The sequence below is a fragment of the Panulirus ornatus genome, chromosome 32, assembly GCF_036320965.1.
Source record: "Panulirus ornatus isolate Po-2019 chromosome 32, ASM3632096v1, whole genome shotgun sequence".
NCBI classification, from domain to species: Eukaryota; Metazoa; Arthropoda; class Malacostraca; order Decapoda; family Palinuridae; genus Panulirus; species Panulirus ornatus.
The window spans coordinates 19,711,211-19,734,067 of NC_092255.1; the positions used below are offsets into that span (position 1 = coordinate 19,711,211).

The 22,857-nt window shown below is 49.1% G+C and overlaps 1 long non-coding RNA gene across 2 annotated transcripts in view; it reads right to left on the minus strand.

Moving 5' to 3' along the window:
• The window catches only part of LOC139759131 (uncharacterized), a 341,589-nt gene that overhangs the window by 196,367 nt on the left and 122,365 nt on the right, over positions 1-22,857 (minus strand). For both annotated transcript variants that reach the window (XR_011714997.1, XR_011714998.1), the window contains exon 3: positions 16,846-16,901. This is a non-coding gene — a long non-coding RNA (uncharacterized lncRNA). The remainder of the gene's footprint in view (positions 1-16,845; positions 16,902-22,857) is intronic.

Genomic DNA, 22,857 nt, shown 5'->3' on the forward strand with positions numbered 1-22,857 from the left:
GCTCCCTTCCCTTTTAGTCGCCTTCTACGACACGCACGGAATACGTGGGAAGTATTCTTTCTCCCCTATCCCCAGGACACCTTCACGTGACATTAACATCCTCATGTTAAGATCTAACGTTAAACTACACACACACACACACACACACACACACACACACACCCACACACACCCACCCACACACACACACACATTACTGGTACCAGGATGCGTCATACGTCATTCGTATCTTATCACCAACAAGTTTTATTTTGTGTTAAGTTCTGGCGGATGATAACGACTCGACCACCCTTATCTTACATCAACCAAGTTTAATCTTTTTTTTCTATTTTTCTTCCCTTTAAATCTGGCACGAGAGAGAGAGAGAGAGAGAGAGAGAGAGAGAGAGAGAGAGAGAGAGGGAGAGAGAGAGAGAGAGAGAATGATACTCAAAACACACACACACACACATTAATATATATATATATATATATATATATATATATATATATATATATATATATATATATATATATATATATCCCTACGAGTCCACGGGGAAATGAGACACGATAAGTTCCCAAGTGCAATTTCGTGCAATAATCACATCATTAGGGTAGACTCAAGAAAGAAATATAACAGTCAGTTAATATACAACAAAGAAACATAGCTAGGACACCATTTGCTAAACAATATATATATATATATATTTTTTTTTTTTTTTTTTTTTTTTTTTTTATACTTTGTCGCTGTCTCCCGCGTTTGCGAGGTAGCGCAAGGAAACAGACGAAAGAAATGGCCCAACCCCCCCCCCATACACATGTACATACACACGTCCACACACACAAATATACATACCTACACAGCTTTCCATGGTTTACCCCGGACGCTTCACATGCCTTGATTCAATCCACTGACAGCACGTCAACCCCTGTATACCACATCGCTCCAATTCACTCTATTCCTTGCCCTCCTTTCACCCTCCTGCATGTTCAGGCCCCGATCACACAAAATCTTTTTCACTCCATCTTTCCACCTCCAATTTGGTCTCCCTCTTCTCCTCGTTCCCTCCACCTCCGACACATATATCCTCTTGGTCAATCTTTCCTCACTCATTCTCTCCATGTGCCCAAACCATTTTAAAACACCCTCTTCTGCTCTCTCAACCACGCTCTTTTTATTTCCACACATCTCTCTTACCCTTACGTTACTTACTCGATCAAACCACCTCACACCACACATTATCCTCAAACATCTCATTTCCAGCACATCCATCCTCCTGCGCACAACTCTATCCATAGCCCACGCCTCGCAACCATACAACATTGTTGGAACTACTAATCCTTCAAACATACCCATTTTTGCTTTCCGGGATAATGTTCTCGACTTCCACACATTTTTCAAGGCTCCCAAAATTTTCGCCCCCTCCCCCACCCTATGATCCACTTCTATATATATATATATATATATAGACAATATCTTGACAGTGAACAATACATCGTTATGATCAAGGGGAAAAAATACCCACATTAACAATGGCTGGTGATGGTGGTGGCGCCGGAGGGAGGGAGCCAGCCACCAGTGGACCCATCGTCTGCCACCCCAGCAGGAAGGGAAAACTTTCCCGTGAGACACAGTGGGTCTTACGGTGACTTCGCCCCCCCCCCCCCCACCCCTAACCCCCTAACCCGGGGTCCGTCGCCAACTACGTCTCTGGCGCGGCCAACCTAACCCCCCCCCCCCCCACCTCCGTGGCTGAACCCTGACCCGAACAACGACGTGTTCATGTGACAAAGATGAAAACAAGAAAAAAATAAACTGGGCGTTTGAGGCACTCGTGCCCATCCCTGTAACAGTGAGGGAGCCAAATGGGCATCACTGGGAGCAATGTATATACAGCACATACCACGAGTATATCGCTATATATATATATATATATATATATATATATATATATATATATATATATATATATATATATATATATATATCTTTTTTTATTTTGCTTTGTCGCTGTATCCCGCGTTTGCGAGGTAGCGCAAGGAAACAGACGAAAGAAATGGCCCAACCGACCCCCATACACATTTATATACACACACGTCCACACACGCAAATATACATACCTATACATCTCAATGTACACATATATATACACACACAGACACATACATATATACCCATGCACACAATTCACACACATATATATATATATATATATATATATATATATAATCCATCTGGAAGAGGTATTCTAAGTTTCCCGTGTATCAATACGACGCGAAATATACCTCCAGACATTAATATAACATATATACATATGGTAAAAACTCCATACCTCTCAGTCATAAATGAATAACGTGTTTATCGTACCAAATAAAAGGTATAATCAACACGATCATGTAACTCGGTATGATCATATCGCTTGTGGGAGGGTGGCCATCACCAGATATAATGGGAGTGGGGCTTGAAAAATGGGGGGGAAGGTGTTATGTACAGACGTGTGTGTGTGTGTGTGTGTGTATAAAGACGTGTGTGTTGTATACAGACGTGTGTGTGTTGTATACAGACGTGTGTGTTGTATACAGACGTGTGTGTTGTATACAGACGTGTGTGTTGTAAACAGACGTGAGTGTGTAGTACACAGACGCGTGTGTAGTTCCATTAGCGACTAACCTTGAATCGTTTTCCTTGATTTCCAACTCCTTGATCCATTTTCTTAACCTACTGGAGGGAGTGGTGGGTGATGGTGAGGGAGGGGGAAGGAATCTGGCCCCTTATTGTCCCCCTCTCCATCTATGTCAATAAGGAACTGAGGACACTATTACTGTCCTACGGCAGATGAGCTGGCCAGGGGACATCACGTCCTCCTGTTATCCGTCCTTCCCACGTACTCCTAAAGTACTGTACGTGACCTTGAGGATCTCTCTCGACGTGTCAGAGGGGCGTACGTACTACGTCCAATGAGCACAAACTGCTCCTGGTAGCGGCGAGCGGCGTTACAACACAGTAGGAGAGTAAGGGACGTCCCATGGCGAGCGTTGGCGCCAGTCCTCACTCCTCCCCCCTCCTCCACAGCTCGGCCCGGTGGGTGAGTGATACGCAGGCCGCCCGCCCGCCCGTCGCATCTTACACATTCAAAATCCCCCACCACGCACCACACCATCGGAGGAGGTGGGTGCGTCATGCGTCAGTCCGGCGAGGGTCGAGAGAGAGAGAGACGCAGCGGCGAGGCGCGGCGCCCCCTCCTCCTCCTCCTCCGACGGGAACCTGCACGTCAAAGCTGGCTGAGCACACCCGATTTCGACGATGTTCGTGGCGTTCGTTGACATACAAACCCCCCACACCTCCCCACCGGCGTCGTGTGGTGGGTTGAGTGGTTGTGGCGAGAGCAACTGCTCCTGCGAAGGGGAGGTCGAACGCCCCGCGAGCCGTGTCAACCCGGGTGAGGTAGCGGGAGTAGGAGGGGAGACAGGAGGAGACACAGGAAAGGTGAGGTGGTCTGCAGGGGTTGGACAGGTGTCGGGGTAGACAGGGCCCAGAGCTTGACGGGCCCAGCGGGTTAAGGGACCATTGGATCAGGGGGGCCCAAGTGAGTGAGGGCCCAGTGCGCACAGAGCTCAGCCGGTGAGGGCTCAGTGGGTGAGGGACCCACCGAGTGTGGAGCCAGAGGGTGAGGCGGCCTCTGTGTGTGAGGACCCAGTGGGTATGGAATCCAGTGGGTGAGGATCCATTGGGTATGGAGCCCAGTGGGTGAGGATCCAGTGGGTATGAAGCCTAGCGGGTGAGGACCCAGTGGGTATGGAGCCCAGTGGGTGAGGACCCAGGGGGTATGGAGCCCAGTGGGTGAGGACCCAGTGGGTATGGAGCCCAGTGGGTGAGGACCCAGGGGGTAAGGAGCCCAGTGGGTGAGGACCCAGGGGGTATGGAGCCCAGTGGGTGAGGACCCAGTGGGTATGGAGCCCACTGGGTGAGGACCCAGTGGGTGAGTCCTGGGGTAGAGCACTGTGAATCATGGTGGTGAGGAAGTTGGCTATTGCCACTAGTGTTTCCCCGGCCACATCCTGCACACAGGTCTGAGCTGACGTCCCCCAACACCTGATGTCAGCACCAGGTCCTACTGCTGTCCTGACGTCAGCACCAGGTCCTACTGTTGTCCTGACGTCAGCCCCAGGACCTACTGTTGTCCTGACGTAAGCACCAGGTCCTACTGTTTGTCCTGCGTCCACCCTCATGTCCTACTGTTTCCCTGACGTCAACACCATGTCCTACTGTTGTCCTGACGTAAGCACCAGGTCCTACTGTTGTCCTGACGTCACCACCATGTCCTACTGTTGTCCTGACGTCACCCCCATGTCCTACTGTTGTCCTGACGTCACCACCATGTCCTACTGTTGTCCTGACGTCACCACCATGTCCTACTGTTAGCCTGACGTCACCAACCACTCGTCAGCCATAGTGGCCAAATTTCCTGCCCACGACACGACCTGGGACCTCGTCTTCCCCTGGTAAACGTTCCCCTGGCAAACGTTTTCTCGGTAAACGTCACTTCGCCCTCCTGGTAACAGCGTTTTTCAGTGACAAACAACACAACTTACATCTTACCATATATATATATATATATATATATATATATATATATATATATATATATATATATATATATATATATATATATATTATCCCTGGGGATAGGGGAGAAAGAGTACTTCCCACGTATTCCCTGCGTGTCGTAGAAGGCGACTAAAAGGGAAGGGAGCGGGGGGCTGGAAATCCTCCCCTCTCGTTTTTTTTATTTTTCCCAAGAAGGAACAGAGAAGGGGGCCAGATGAGGATATTCCCTCAAAGGCCAAGTCCTCTGTTCTTAGCGCTACCTCGCTAACGCGGGAAATGGCGAATAGTATGAAAGAAAGAAAGATATATATATATATATATATATATATATATATATATATATATATATATATATATTTTTTTTTTTTTTCTTTTTTTCTTTTTTTCCTCATAATATTCGCTATTTCCCGCGCTAGCGAGGTAGCGTTAAGAACAGAGGAACTGAGCCTCGGAGGGAAAATATCCTCACTTGGCCCCCTTCTCTGTTCCTTCTTTTGGAAAATCAAAAACGGGAGGGGAAGGATTTCCTGTCTTCGAAGTTCATCATCTGCCCTGCTCCTTCGCGGAGCGCAGCCTCGAAGCTGCAAGCGTCCCGTATGCAATCCGAGGTTGTGATGATGATGATGATGATAATAATAATAATAATAATAATAATAATAATAATAATAATAATAATAATAAGAAGAAGAAGAAGAAGAAGAAGAAGAAGAAAAGTTTTTTGGATGAAGTGCAGACTTGATGATACAGTGTGTGTGTGTGTGTGTGTGTGTGTGTGTGTGTGTGCAGTGTCTGAGAACTGGTGATCTGGTGGGGGGGGGGGGTGTTCAGAAGGTCAAAGGTCATGCAGGGTCGCAACACACACACACACACACACACACAGGAAGACAGATAGACACGTAACATGATTACTATCGAACACTACACCAAGGCAACGTCAAGCTGTGTGTGTGTGTCTGTCTTCCTGTCTGTCTGCATCTGTCTTCCTGTCTACCTGTGTCTGTCTTCCTGTCTGTCTGCGTCTACCTGTGTTTGTCTTCCTGTCTGTCTGTGTCTATCTGTGTCTGTCTTCCTGTCTGTCTGTGTCTGTCTTCCTGTCTGTCTGCGTCTGTCTTCCTGTCTGTCTGCGTCTATCTGTGTCTGTCTTCCTGTCTGTCTGTGTCTGTCTTCCTGTCTGTCTGTGTCTGTCTTCCTGTCTGTCTGTGTCTGTCTTCCTGTCTGTGTCGTGTCTGTCTTCCTGTCTGTTTGTGTCTGTCTTCCTGTCTGTCTGTGTGTGTCTGTCTTCCTGTCTGTGTGTGCGTGTCTTCCTGTGTGTCTTCCTGTCTGGATGGTGGAGGCTGGAAGCCCCTGGGGACATGGTGTCTGGTCCAGGTACAGCCGGGCGAAGACCACACCTGACCCAGGTATCTCACACGACCACAGGGATACAGGTACACCTCTTGTCCACTCCGGGGGGTCATAAGGTCAAGGGTCAAGGTCAAGGGGGAAGGGTCAACATAACCCCCCCCCCCTGCAACACAGTGAAACACCCAGATTCGTTCACAGACCCTCCCTAACCACCCCTGGCTAGCTGGTTGGTAGATTGCAGGCAATTTGGCCTTCATAAGGTCAAAGGTCAAGAGGGGGGAAGGTGAAGGTCACATACCAACAGACTACGTCGTCTGGTGTAGCCAGTACGGGGGGAAGAGGAGGAAACAGGCCGTCGCCTCCTTGTGGGGGGTCAAAGGTCATGTGTCAGGCAGGCTTATGACATGACGGCTCGTGTGTGTGTGTGTGTGTGTGTGTGTGTGTGTGTAGAATGGCATATCAGTGACGTCACGTGATGGCCGGCGTGGTGCGGCTCGTCCGGGGGGGGGGGGGGGGGGTGATGGTTGCTGTTGCCTCCTGATTATTCTACCAGGCCTCTTCACACACACACACACACACACACACACACACGCACAATTATTTCCTCCCTCCCGTCCTCCCTCCCGACACACGACTTGTAACTGTCGCAACCCCCTCACCCTCTCTCTTACGACATTCCCCTCCTCCTCCTGCAGCTGCTGCTCCTCCTCCTCCTCCTCCTGCTTCTGCTCCTTCTCCTGCTGCTGCTGGTGCTCCTCCTCCTCCTGTTCCTCCTCCTCCTGATGCTGCTGCTCCTCCTCCTCCTCCTGTTCCTCCTCCTCCTGTTCCTCCTCCTCCTGTTGCTGCTCCTCCTGATGCTGCTGCTCCTCCTCCTCCTCCTGCTACTCCTCTTTCTGCTCCTCCTCCTCCTGCTACTCCTCTTTCTGCTCCTCCTCCTGATCCTGCTGCTGCTCCTCCTCCTCCTCCTGCTGCGCTGCTGCTCCTGCTCCTGCTGCTACTCCTCTTCCTGCCCCTCCTCCTGCTGCTACTCCTCTTCCTGCTCTTCCTCCTCCTCCTGCTGCTCCTCCTCCTCCCTACTACACATACCACGTCTTGTATCAGCCGTGCAGACACAGAACCTGGCCCGCCTACATCATCGTTCGCCACAGTGTCACTTACCCCCCATCCCTGCCACAGCACAGTCGTACAACTCCACATTACGACTGACTGACGGACTGCTCGGGGCGAGTGACTAAGGGCGTGTGTGTGTGTGTGACAAGATGGCCATACACACGCGCGCACCCCACACACACACCACCCGCGGGGATTCGCAATAAAGATGCTATACCTCGACATATACAGAGAGAGATGGCTGTATCATATCTACAATGATCAGGGGCGTACCTCATAGAAGAGGGTGTACCCTACACTACCTTATAGAAGAGGGTGTACCTTACAGAAGAGGGTGTATCTTACAGTACCTTATAGAAGAGGGTGTACCTTACGCTACCTTACAGAAGAAGGTGTACCTTACACTACCTTATAGAAGAGGGTGTACCCTACAGTGCCTTACTGAAGAGGGTGTACCTTACAGAAGCGGGTGTACCTTGCAGTACCTTATAGAAGAGGGTGTACCTTACACTACCTTATAGAAGAGGGTGTACCTTACAGAAGGGGGTGGGTATCTACCATACGGCAATAAGGTATGGCCACACGACTTCCACAGTTGCAAATAAGAGATGGTATTGAACTCACGTTGTCTGACGCTGCCTACCATGTGTGTGGGGGGTTGTCACTCCCTGCTTAGATGGAGCAGGAAGTGGTGGCTAGAAAGGGTACAGTAAGCGCTCGCTAGATTCCAACCTTCATCAACATCCATCGGTAAAATCTTGGATCCAATACGAAACATGATCTGAATCACACACACACACACGCGCGCGCGCGCATGTGCTATTCTGGAGGCACTACCCATCATCATCTACGTCACTGACGTACCGCAAGGTGTCTGGACCCGCACCTGAGCGTGTTTGCGGATGACGCCGAAGTCATGAGGCATGTTGAATGTAGGGGGGGAGGAGGATTGCATGCACCGACCGCACAAGGGGAGCTGAACAAACCCACGAGTTGGGTCTTGCTACGTGGGTTAACCATACCCGACCCGTGTGTAGGAAAAGTGATGAGGAGAAGTGTGTGTGTGTGTGTGTGTGTGTGTGTGTGTGTGTGTGTGTGTGTGAGGAGGACTTGGGAGTGGACATGGTGCCTAACCGGTCGCCAGCAGATATACACGTCAGGGAATTAGCAGAGGAAACACACTGTCTGCTGGCATACCATCAAATCTACATTTACGTAAACGGATGAGGAAGTGTCTTGGCAAATCACCACATGATCATATTTCGCCAAACTTAGAATAACCGTCTCAGATTTGCTCACGGCTCACAGACAAACACAAAGACGTTATGGAAAACAAGTCCACAGAAGAAGCAACAGAGAGCAGTACACTCCACACAGGGGGGGCCTATTCAGTCCCCTGTATAACCTAAGCAAAATATCTGTGTGGGGAACTATTCAGTCCCCTGTATAACCTAAGCAAAGTATAAGTGTTCAGGAGAGATGAATGTTGCACACCTGAACGGGTCAAATCCCCCTTGGTTCTTAAGGTGAGCCAAACCTTGGCACTGTGGCGTGTCGGGTTCACAAGACGAAGTGAGGGGCGGGAGGAGGGTGGGTGGGTTTTAAGACGCTAAGGTCATATCGCATACTGTGATGAGTGATCGATGCACTGAGATATGGAGGGTTGGGTTTGAGATGGAGGGAAGGAGGGACGAGTTACAGAGAGTAATGGATAGAACTTACGTTCTAGAGGCATGGAACTGAACGAGATGGCGTGTGTGTGTGTGTGTGTGTGTGTGTCTCCGAAGTGGTATAGCACTGTCCAGACCCGAGTTTATAATGGAAGGGGTTGAGGAGACGAAACCACCCGCCACTGCATCGTCAGCGTACCAGTGGATCTGGTTACCTTTCGGAAGGAAAAGAAAAACAAGATAGAAAAAAAAAAATAAAAGATTAGAAGGCACGACTGATCCATGAGACACAAGAGAGGTTCTGAAACGAGAGAGAGAGAGAGAGAGAGAGAGAGAGAGAGAGAGAGAGAGAGAGAGAGAGAGAGAGAGAGAGAGAGAGAGAGAGAGTTGATCCATCACGCAATACAAGACGGACCTGTCAGAGAGGAGGAGGAGGAAGAGGAGGAGGGAGGCTGGTATGAGAGGAGGATGGGAGGGAGAACACGTTGAGAGGAGTCCAGAGAGAAGCTTAAGGCAACACCAGTACACTCTGACCACACCACACACCTTCAGACAGCCACAGAACTTGAAAAAAAATATATGTATGTACAGAGAAAACCCTCCCTCTCTCCAGCTGCCTCTCTCTAGTATTCAGTAAGAATGAGGATAAAGATATAAATAGGAATGATAGACGTTCATAAGCGAGGCAGGAGGAGGCAGGGAGGCAGGGAGGGAGGGGAGAGAAAAAAACTGTGAAGTTGCCACAGTTTTATGACGACCCTGAGTTCCTCCCTCCTCCCTCCTCCTCCTCCTCTGGGTAAAATGCTGCTGCTTCTCCTCCTCCACCACGTCACTTGCAACACTGTGTGTGTGAGGAAGGAGAGGAGGAAGGAGAGGAGGAGGAGGAAGGAGAGGAGGAGGAAGAGAAAGAGGAAGGAAGAGGAGGAGGAAGAGGAAGAGGAAGGATGGTCATCTCGCTATCGACGCCTTTAAAGCTACGACTCTCATTTGTTTCAATGATTCGTGAGGCATACGTGTGTGTGTGTGTGAGTGTGTGTGTGTGTTTGTGTGTGTGAGTGAGTGTGAGTGTGTGTGTGTGTGTGTGTGTGCGTGTGTGTGGTACTTTCTTTCTCTCGTCCTCTTGGCAGATGCACGTGAGGATGTGTCAACTACGTAACCTCTTAACTCAGCTGACGTCAAAAAGCACACTTTTCCTCTCGCCAAGTTTTCGGGCGGGTGATTCACGGCGCGCGTCACGACCCCTCGAGGGCGCCGCGCCGCGCGACGTGACGGGCGTGGGCCGCCCACTGGTGCGTGGCCTGCGTGCCATGTTGTGTGTCCCACTGTCGCTACGTCATCTGTTATTACCTCGGGGACATAACCACACACACACACACACACACACACACACACACACACACACACACCTGGGGTCCGCCTTCCACAAACGCCTTTTCCACGACTCCACGACCCTTGGACCACGACGGTACGACACGACCCTCAAGGGTCGTGCGTGTCGTACGTTCGGTCCCCCATCACCGTCCACGGCACGCAGCGTCCGGCCCGCGGGTCGTACCGTGACACACACACACACACACACACACACACACACACACACACATGGTCATTAGGAAGAGTCGGACGACAACTCCTGGGGGGGGGGACGTTTCCCCAGTCCTACACACCCTCTGCGTCGAACGACGGATCCGGACGACCCTTGCGTCAAACGGCAGATGCAGACGGACGCCTGAATGAGTAACGTGCGGACCGCGGCGCGCTAATATGAGCAAATATGTACATATCATATCCACCTGGAGGGGCTCATGTCACGCATGACCTAGGCTGACTCCACATAGCTCCGGTTGGCCTTATATATATATATATATATATATATATATATATATATATATATATATATATATATATATATATAACATGTTTACCAAATGGCGTCCTAGCTTCGTCTCTTCGATGTATATCAACTGACTGTTATATTTCTCTCTTGTGTCTCCCCTGATGATGTGATTATTACACGAAAGTGCACTTGGGAACTTTTCGTGTTTCATTTTCCCCGTGGACTCATAGGAATATCTTGATCACGCGCAAAATTGTCATCCTTTCCAATATATATATATATATATATATATATATATATATATATATATATATATATATTTTTTTTTTTTTTTTTTTTTTTTTTTTTTTTATACTTTGTCGCTGTCTCCCGCGTTTGCGAGGTAGCGCAAGGAAACAGACGAAAGAAATGGCCCAACCCCCCCCCCCCCATACACATGTACATACACACGTCCACACACGCAAATATACATACCTACACAGCTTTCCATGGTTTACCCCAGACGCTTCACATGCCTTGCTTCAATCCACTGACAGCACGTCAACCCCTGTATACCACATGACTCCAATTCACTCTATTTCTTGCCCTCCTTTCACCCTCCTGCATGTTCAGGCCCCGATCACACAAAAATCTTTTTCACTCCATCTTTCCACCTCCAATTTGGTCTCCCTCTTCTCCTCGTTCCCTCCACCTCCGACACATATATCCTCTTGGTCAATCTCTCCTCACTCATTCTCTCCATGTGCCCAAACCATTTCAAAACACCCTCTTCTGCTCTCTCAACCACGCTCTTTTTATTTCCACACATCTCTCTTACCCTTACGTTACTTACTCGATCAAACCACCTCACACCACACATTGTCCTCAAACATCTCATTTCCAGCACATCCATCCTCCTGCGCACATCTCTATCCATAGCCCACGCCTCGCAACCATACAGCATTGTTGGAACCACTATTCCCTCAAACATACCCATTTTTGCTTTCCGAGATAATGTTCTCGACTTCGGACATAAAAGTCTGCTGCGCAGTTCCGTTGCTAGAGGAAAGAAAGACAATCCTCGTGTGGCTGGTCTCCACATAAAAACTATGGGAAGCAGCTGCTCGAAAAAAAAGGGAGGGTGGGGGTGCTGAGGGGTCTATGTCTTCGGGGGAAACGCTGACCCCTCGTGAAATCAGAGGCCGAAATAATATACCTGAGGGAACAGGGACGAGGGGAAGGCCTCTGTGACTCCCACCCTGCGGGTGAAGGTAGACCCATCCCAGGTGTGAGAGCAGTGCTCCTCCCCCAGTCCTGGGGCGCACGACCGCGACCCCTCTGCTAAAAAGGTGCTGGAGAAGAAGCAGAACTCAGAAGATGAATAACTAAGACGTCTATACCACATCATCCCTCACTCCTTCACCTTCGTAGCGTTCGTGAAAGACGACGGGTTCGCGGGACAGAGTGGAGGACCGAGTTACGTGTGACGCGTTCACTGCTGACGCGCGGGGTCGAACCGTGTCGTTCTGAAGACTTAAATGACAGGAGGAACTACTGACACTTAGAAAGAGGTCATGCCAACGATCGATGGGGCGACTGGATAGGAAAAGGAAACGATCCATTACAAAGCAGAGAGAGAGAGAGAGAGAGAGAGAGAGAGAGAGAGAGAGAGAGAAGCGGACGGATATATATATATATATATATATATATATATATATATATATATATATATATATATATATATATATATATATTGGAAAGGATCACAATTTTGCGCGTGATCAAGATATTCCTATGAGTCCACAGGGAAAATGAAACACGAAAAGTTCCCAAGTGCACTTTCGTGTGATAATCACATCATCAGAGGAAACACAAGAGAGTGCACGAAAAGGCACTTGGGAACTTTTCGTGTTTCATATTCCCCGTGGACTCATAGGAATATATATATATATATATATATATATATATATATATATATATATATATATATATATATATATATATATATATATATGTCACCGCCCGTGACAAATGATTCATCAAAATACCTAAGAGAGAACCAGGGATGCGTCACACACACACACACACACACAGACGAGAGATCACCAGAAGACCTTGCGCCAAGAGAGCCTCTGCTTGGTGACCTCAGAGTGGCGAGGGAAACGCGAGTCTAAGAACGCGAGAGTTGAGGAGGTCTAGAGGGAGAGAGCAGGAGTGAGAGCGACTTGGAGAGAGAGAGAGAGAGAGAGAGAGAGAGAGAGAGAGAGAGAGAGAGAGAGTCAGAACCGTTCACGACAGAGGGTCTGACTCTACAAAGCGCCAGCACTTGCGAGGACTCGGAGCGTGCCTGAAGGTGGAAGGAAGAGTTCCCGTGTGGCCGGTACACACCACAGCAGCGTCACTTGACGCTTGACGCAGAGAGAGAGGCCTGGCCAGCCAGCCACCGAGCCAGCCAGGCAGTGGCGGCGGCCGCTCCTCCTCCAGCAGCAGATGAATGAGCGTGACGGGCGTGACACCTGAGCCACGCAGGAGTGGGGGGCGCCGGGGGCAACGTGATCGTGACAGACAATACACCACAGAGACACTCACACGCTGGGCACCCAAGACGACGGTGTGTGTCTGGCGTTACACTCGTACTCACGACCGAGGCCAGGCGTCCCCTCCTCCTCCTCCTCCTCCTCTCGTGTTACCTGGACCAACACAAGTGTGCTGGGTAGAGCCACGACACACCAGCCTTACATGGAGGCGTCTGGCACACAAACATGAACAAGGACAAGGTGACGTTACTCTACGAGGGCAACTACTCTTTACTAATTACTGCCTTAACTGCTATTGTCAATTCTAATTGTTAAAGGAAACCTGTGATATACTAAGGCAAAGGATATTTCTTCCACCTGCATTTCAAATTTGCCAGTGACAGGACGCAAGAAATGACGTCGTCATGTATGTCCACCTCATTCAGCCCTCATCGCCAGCATCTATCACACTCAGCAAAGAACTAAGACCTCATCATCGTAGCTTACATACAGACCTACACACACACACACACATGCTGACCCCCAACACTGTAGACGTCGGCTCAATCCGTCTTCGCCTGCCCAGGTGACTGACCCCCCACTCAACACCCTGGGTGTTTAAGGTGCGCCAACCTCACCTTCCTCCAACATGGCCAGGTGACACTGACCCCCCCTCAACACCCTGGGTGTTTAAGGTGCGCCAACCTCACCTTCCTCCAAGATGACCAGGTGACACTGACCCCCCACTCAACACCCTGGGTGTTTAAGGTGCGCCAACCTCACCTTCCTCCAACATGACCAGGTGACACTGACCCCCCACTCAACACCCTGGGTGTTTAAGGTGCGCCAACCTCACCTTCCCCCAACATGACCAGGTGACACTGACCCCCGACTCAACACGTTGAATTCCCATCATACCAGAGACCGTTCTTAGCGACGCCATTATCTTCGAGCCGCCGACATGAAGGCTGAACTACATCCCGTCCCAAGACACCTTATCAACCTAAACCTTCGTCGGAGAGACTGTACGTCAACAAATATACATCTCAAGACTAACATCGGCAACTGGTCTATTGGCAACCAGTGTCAAGTGGAAGGGCTCTGCAAGTGCCGGCCAATCAGCTCGTCAAGTAAGTGCCAACAAGTTGTTGCTGTTGTTCTACGCGATAGAGAGAACAGTGGGTGACTCTGTGTGTGTGTGTGTGTCTGTCTGTCTTGTGAGGCCGCCACCGAACACACACACACACACACACACACAGCAAAACCAGGATGTGTCCGGACCATCTCCTCCACACATCAGGCCATGAACGTCAGCCCCACACATCACACTGACACCTCGTAAAACATCATGTGTAACCAGTTTTAGTGAGAGTGTTTTGAGTCATATATATATATATATATATATATATATATATATATATATATATATATATATATATATATATATATATATCATTATTAGGTTAGGTTAGGTTATATTGAACATGCGCGAGGGCAGCAGCTTGCCTCACACACACAGAAACACAGCAGACAACAAGCAACATCAAATGGAGGAACGTCCAAATGGCTGCGCGTGACAAGTGGGGTGCCACAAGGTTCAGTCTTAACACCCACGCTATTTACGATTACATCAAGGATCCGGAGACAGAACTCATCAGTAGAGTTTCAACATTGGACGATAACACGAAGTTAGGAAATCCTGCTGAGGCAAAGAGAGATTTCCATTGAAAAGATTCAGAGAGAGTTACAGAAAATGATACAGTGGACAGAGGAGACAGGGGCAAATGGACTTGAACTTACCTAAATGCAAAGTAACGCATTCTGGCAATACAAATATCAATCACATATGCAAAAATCATTCGGTAAGTTGTTAACAGAAGTAAAAGGAGAAAGTGAATGTCGAACGATAATTATATTCATCAATGAATCAAAACTGTTTCAGAAACAACAGTGGCCACCTGTATACAACAGAGCAAACGATGGTCGACTTTACATCGAGAATAAGTTTACAATAAAGTCAAAAACACAAAAAAAATTCAGTATGCCCAACACCCTAGTCAGACCTCAGTCGAATACAGTCACAAAACAAAATCAACCAAAAACGAGGAAAAACAGAATCCATACAAAGAAGTGGAACAAAAATAATTCCGTCACTCACAATTCGAGACGTTTAGACTCACAGATCTGAGAGGAATTCATCCCCCCCAAAAAAGGAGAGACGAAGGAAATGTTGTGGAATTTTAGGACATATTGAATAATTCAGACAACATAACTCACAACAATTCGTCCATGTTAGAAGGAATGAAGAGATACCGGTATGAAGGTTAGAAGTTTTGATGTCATACACACGTACTGTTCAACCACCTTTTTTTTTTCTCCTCAGCAGAAAGCAGACCACAGGAACGACCAAGCACAAGTTGTCATCACAGATAAGACTAAAAGACTACAATTAATCATGACGTAAGTCTAACAAGAGAGGAAATGTTAAGACGGCCCGGCATCCTTCGCTGGAACGATGCGCGTTTTCCCACCCCCCCCCTAAGGCACACTTTCCTACAAACTTTCCACGCCAGTATATACCCTTTCCATACGGCCTACGGCTCCTCCTTGGCTGAGTTCCCTGCCTCCCTGGATAGCCTGTGCCGGAGGAGGAGGAGAAGGAGGAGGAGGAGGGAGTGGGCGGGTGGGTGAGTTCCCTGCCTCCCTGGATAGCCTGTGCCGGAGGAGGAGGAGGAGGGAGTGGGTGGGTGGGTGAGTTCCCTGCCGCCCTGGATAGCCTGTACCGGAGGAGAAGGAGGAGGAGGAAAGGGGGAGTGGGTGGGTGGGTGAGTTCCCTGCCGCCCTGGATAGCCTGTGCCGGAGGAGGAGGAGGAGGAGGAGGAGGAGGGAGTGGGTGGCTGGATGAGGAAGGAAGAGCGGCTTTGTGCTATAGCGATCCCGTCTCCACCTACTGTATTATTAGGGTCCCTCAGAACACAGTTGGTTGTGGCGTCCTCTCGCAGATGATCTGGTCCTCCCGTGCACTCGGGTCGTGTGTGACGACTCGGGAGGGAGGGAGGGAGGGGAGGTCGTGACAGAAGATGGCCTCATGACTGAATCACACACACACACACACACACACACACACATACACAGTGTGTCGTAAACACCCTGGTAATGGGAATACAGACATGGAAAATGACCTATGACCTGATCAGTGAGTCGGGTCAAAGGTCGGGTCAAAGGTCACGCTATAACACCCAAGGATCACACAGTCCTCTAAGCAAGGAGTTAAACCGACAATGTCTATATATATATATATATATATATATATATATATATATATATATATATATATATATATATATCCACAAATCTAATTCTATATTTACCTGACAAACATATCATTCAAGACCACAGTTCTAAAAAAAAATACGACGAAAATAATCTTATTTCACCTTGACATAAACAGCCAGGAAGATGGCCACACAAATGTCGATCGTGGGAGACACACACACACACACACACACGTTTATGGTATGTAAACAGTGGAACGACTGGAATAAACCGGAATCATGGAATGGTCCACGCAGACGTCAGGAGACAAAAATCTTAATGTTTTTATTTTTTTTTTGACATGAGAAAATTCAACAGCTGTGGTCCCATCACAGTAGGACCCCCCCCAAACGGTACATATATATTACACACACACACACACACACGGAACACACGACACCCACCCAAACACACACACACACACACACACACACACACACACGGAACACAACTTGCCCCCCCATCCTAACCCCAGGCCTCAACTTACCTTTCCACAGCGGTTCCCAAGCCGTTCATCACACGTCCTTCGCCAAAGTTTACTTCCTGGAAGAGAGAAACAAAGAGAGATTGTAACCTGAGTAATGCACCTTTACAGCGATGTTTTATTTAAGACAAGACAGTGTTAAACCTACACACAACACACACACACACACACACACACACACAAATGGTTGTGGTTTACCTACACCTGACACCACACCTTGCCCGCGGAGGTACGACCTTTGAACACGACGGTACGACCCTTGAGCACGACGGTACGACCCTAGAGCACGACGGTACGACCCTCGAGCACGACGGTGCGACCCTAGTGCACGAAGGTACGACCCTCGAGCACGACGGTACGACCCTAGAGCACGACGGTACGACCCTAGTGCACGAAGGTACGACCCTTGAGCAAGACCGTGTGACCTGAGCGAGATGACATCACCAAGTACCATTGTAGGAAACCTTTCCCTCGCTTCCCTCTCCTACGTCTCTCGTTTTTTCTAAGGTGATAATACAGGAGGAAAGGTTTTCCAGCCCCTCACTCCTGCCGAGTGAGGGGCTGGAATATATATATATATATATATATATATATATATATATATATATATATATATATATATATATATATATATATATATATATGAGCCATATAGGACCCGAGTGTGGCGATCGTGACGTCACGAGGCACCAGCCTCGCGTGCGGGACCAACTATTCCATTGAGCGGGAGCCTCGCCGGCCGGCCGCGTGGCGGCGCTGCCCTCGCCCGCTGACTCACTCCGCTGGCCGAGGAGGAGGAGGAGGCCCTTCTACGTCACAGTGACGTCACGGGCCCGGGGTACACGCCCGCCCCTGAGCCTCCTCGCCCTTACAACAACTCCCCACTTCCCCCCCGCACCACCACCACCATCATATCTCCTCCCCAGGGGACGAGGTGGTGGCCGGCCATACATGGAGCACACACTACCCAGACGCTGGTGAGCCAGGTGGCGCCTTCTGGAACGTTCTCGTACGTCCGTCAGGCGGGTACTGCCGGGCGCGCGCGCGCGCTACGCAACCCCCCCTTCCTCCCTCCCCCCCCCTACACGAATCAAGCGTAATACGGCAGGAGGAAGGGGGGGGGGGTTACCTCAAGGTCATGTGGGTCTTCCTCCTTCCGTCATTTCGCTATGCCTGTGCAATGCGTGTGACGTCATGCGAGTCATTTTGTTTACATGACGGTCATTGTGTGTGTGTGTGTGTGTGTGAGTCACACAGACACACAATATTGGTACGTATTATCTCGTGTGTGTGTGTGTGTGTGTGTGTGTGTGCAGACCTCACTCTGGCCACCACATGCCCAAGGACACCAATATCTATATACATACATACATACATACATACATACATACATACATACATACACAAAGAATTATAATCAATATTGGTGATGGTCTATACAAATCAGGTAACTTTATTGTTGATAAAATTTGCAAAATGATAAGTTTATGACACGCTCGTTGTCTGTCTTGGACAATCGCATGTTTACCAAATGGCGTCCTAGCTACGTCTCTTCGATGTATATCAAGTGACTGTTAGATTTCTCTCTTGTGTCTCCCCTGATGATGTGATTATGACACGAAAGTGCACTTGGGAACTTATCGTGTTTCATTTTCCCCGTGGACTCATAGGAATGTACATATATATATATATATATATATATATATATATATATATATATATATATATATATATATATATATATATATATATATATTCACATACGACAGCTCGGAGGGCCATGGCTATGTTAAACCATGCAGTCAATTCAGTGCATTATCATGCAGTGTGCTGTGCATGCATGTAGGGCGTGGAGCAGGTCATGCAGGACACGTCGACACGTCATGACGGACGCCCGTCATACACGACAGACAATGCATGACACGAGCGGTCTCATGTGTGCCTCTCTCTCCTACATGACGTCGCTACACATGGTGACACTGGAAGCCTCGCACGTACCATAATACATATCATTTCACATATCTACCATCAACATGTCCCACTCCAGCCATGATGAGACAATGGTAATTCAAATATGTCTAAACCTGTATTTCTTTCGGTCATTTAAATTAGACCAACGGGTTAATTTAAATGTTAAAACAGGACATTACTTTTTAACCGTGACTGGGTAAATGTAATTGATACCAGATGTTAAAACGGCCCTCAGATAGATGTTAGATAATAGTGTCTATCAATAAACAGGATTAACATTATCTCTCGTAAGTCAAGATACTTTTGAAATGAAGTCAAATTATTTTTTTGTGTCCTTTATTTTTTTTTCCTTAATTACCTGACTATATAATGCGAGGGACAGGACCTGTGTGGGAATGGATTGTGGTCATCGGTTACACTGTACGACATCGGGTGAGGATGGGTGTGACATGGTGACCTGGGCTACATGTCATGGTGGGTGACATGATGGTCCAACATACATACATACACCCCCTCCCTCCCTCCCTCCCTCCCCCTTCTCCTCCAAGTGCTGGCGTCCATCATGTTAAATTTTGGTGCGCGACCCTGAATATCACCTTTGACCCTAAAAAATCCACTTTGATCCTGAGAATCCGCTTTGACAATCAAGCAGCGCCTCCTTCGTCAGCGTGGGTGTGTGTGGGGCTCCATCACTCGCGTGTCAGTGGAGAACCAAACCTGGGTTTCTTTGAGTTAATAATGAGTTTCGTTTTCTTTTTTTTTTTATTCTAAAGCACATGATGTGGGTCACCGTCTGGTGTTGGAGGTGTGCATGACAATGTCTTCGAAGACACACACACACACACACACACATACACACACACACACACACACACACACACATACACACACACACACACACACACATTCCCTGATAATGCCAAGTTCTTCAATTATTTGCCCATGATTCATGCAACAGGGAAACCTCCAAATAAGTCCAGGGGCTCCAGCCCAACAGTAGACACCGTTGACCGTTCAACGGGCGACCCGTTGATCCAAGGCACGTGGCGGATCCTCCTGCAGACGCGCGCGTGTTTCCACGAGCACTGCGTCATACGCCGACACCCCCACCCCACCACAACCCCCTTATTGGCAACACACCGGATGATGGCGCTCTTGCTTAACCGACAAATAAGCCAAGCAATGAATATGTCTTTGTTGTGTGTGTGCGTGTGGGGGGAAGGGGGTCCGACGCCCCCTGAAAACACTTCCATACACACTCACTCACTTCCTGAACACCACACACACACACACACACACACACACACGACCAGTTAATGTGTTCTCAGTGGTACTGAAGGAAGTGTGTGTGTGTGTGTGTGTGTGTGTGTGTGTGTGACGGGAGGGGAGGATGACGTGGTCTGCACACAAGTCTTAATCGTTGACACTGAAGGAGTCGACAGCGAATGGGTGTTGTTGTCCCTTCCCCCAGGCCTGGAAAGGAACAGATAGATAGATAGATAGATAGATAGATAGATAGAGAGAGAGAGAGAGAGAGAGAGAGAGAGAGAGAGAGAGAGAGAGAGAGAGAGAGAGAGTGGAGCCTGGTGAGTGTTGACCGCTGGTGTGAGTCCACAGCAGCACACAGGCTACGGAACACTAGGCCTCCCTCCACACCACGTTCTCTCCTCCTCCCTCCCTCCCTCTACCTGATCCTCTATGTGGACATGTTCTACAGCGCTCTAACCACAATCCAACCCCGGTTCCGTGCCATGGTTGTTGATGCGCTGATCTGGTCGCTACTGGATACGGTGAAGTAGTAGTCATGTTAAGGTGGTGGGCTGCCGGTGCGCCACACGCAGCCACCCACACATTACACACACACACGCAGCCACCCACACATTACACACACACACGCAGCCACCCACACACCTACACACACACACACACTCACCTAACACACACCTACACATACACACACACACACACCCTCTTCACCCACCACGCACACACACACACACCTTCGTCCACCATACATCCACACACTTACCCAAAACACACACGCTTCCCCATCACCCACATGTATATCTCTCGCGTTCAGAGCCTTTCGACCATAAAGCACTACAGTACTGGAGTGTACTACATCATCCGGAACTGGCTCAACCGTCCAGGAATACTGTCTACGTATAGTGGTGTTACGGCCGTAACAGGTGTTGGTGCGCGGCGTCACGCACTGCACCAGTTCCTGACACGCACTGCCACCCACCACACCTGGGTCATCTCCGACATACACCAGCACGGTGCGCCCTCCCCAGGCCGGGCAGGTGGAGGTACTGTGTCCAACACCCAGTCCGGTGGACTTGGTTTACTTCCCTGCACCCATGTCTCTCAGAAGTCTACCCACTTCCAGACCCTGAGAGAGAGAGAGAGAGAGAGAGAGAGAGAGAGAGAGAGAGAGAGAGAGAGAGAGAGAGAGAGAGAGAGAGAGAGAGAGAGAGCCCTAATAAGCCCAGGGCTGACGATGAAGCCCTCCTCCTCCCTCCTCCTCCATCACCAGCGTTTAATAACACCCTGACCAACCCTAGCAGGGCAGGGGGCGGCCCACGATCCTTCAGTGACGATGTATGACAGGAGGCGACTTGTCTTCATCAACAAATAGCTATATATAAACTCTGAATCAGCCCCGGGGGGGAGAATGGCGCGCGATGGACAGGTAAGTCGGCCTCCCCTACTGGCGTGAGGTGGTGTAACAAGTAACTGGTCTCCCGTAATGTCTCGGTGCTGCCTCCCTTGTCCCTTTGTCGTACTTGTACAAAAGGTGTCGCCACTTAAGTCACGCTAGAGGGCAGCACCTCCGCGCATCTACGTCCGTGTGTGGGTCACTCCTAAGGATCGCGTCTCGCAAACCAGCCCGGAGAACCGATGTTCCTTTCTTCTATATAGACGAGAATCCCTCGCAGGTTGAAGGGGGTAAAAACCCAGTGATGGAAGGTGTTCGAGACTCCCTCACGATGACAGGCAGGTTGAGGGGGGGTAAAAATCCAGTGAGGGAAGTTGTTCTAAATTACATCTGTCTGTCTGTCTATCCGTCTGTCTGTAGCAAAACCTAAAGGGCACCAGGATCATCGTGTGCACGGGGCGGCCACACGAGATGGGATAGAGAGAGATGTTTCTGTACGGTAAATGATGACATGTGGACGGCGATATGTGGATCACCTCCTGATCTGACGTATGTTTACGTCATGGGGCGCGTCCCATGGCCAGACTCATCCATGAGAGACCAAAATGTAATGTAACACTGAAATGTAATTCCAATACTGTACGTACGCTCTCCTTGTACCTAATTGTTCCTGTTGCTGTGAAATATCCTTACCGATTCTTGAAAGCGAGTGTGAGAGATTATCGTACTGCATAGCCATTAAAAGGGGCATTCTAATACGAAGAAAACGTCTCGGAGGTTGAACAATTACGAATACGAAAATGGGACACTGACTTATGAACACCCCCGTTTGCGACTAAGGCGTCGCAAATTTCTCTGTACGTCACGTAAAAGCAACGTTCTTCACTCGCGCGCGCGAGTACACGAGTAGACTCTACACACGCGCGAGTAGACGAGTAGATTCTACACACGCGCGAGTAGACGAGTAGATTCTACACACGCGCGAGTAGACGAGTCGCTTCGCCACCTGCGGATGGATCCTTCATACCCATGTTAATATATAAACATCCAGCCCCCCCCCCCCCCCCACCCCGCCTGTCCAACACACACACACACACACACACACACACACACACACAAGCCTCATGACCACCTCCACTCTCGTCCATCCACCGCCACGAAGAACAACACGAGGGTCCTCACCTTCGCGATGGCCACAACCTCAACCACAACCAGAGGCTTACTCCAGCGTCCCCGGGGGGTTGGAGGTTGTAATAGACCAGAGAAGGTCAAGAAAGGTACATGAAGATGAGAGAGATGCAAGATGGGCTGGGGTGTTTCTCATCGAACTCATTCCCTCTCTCTCTTGAGGAGGAGGGTGAATGAGGAGCACCCCCTCACCCACA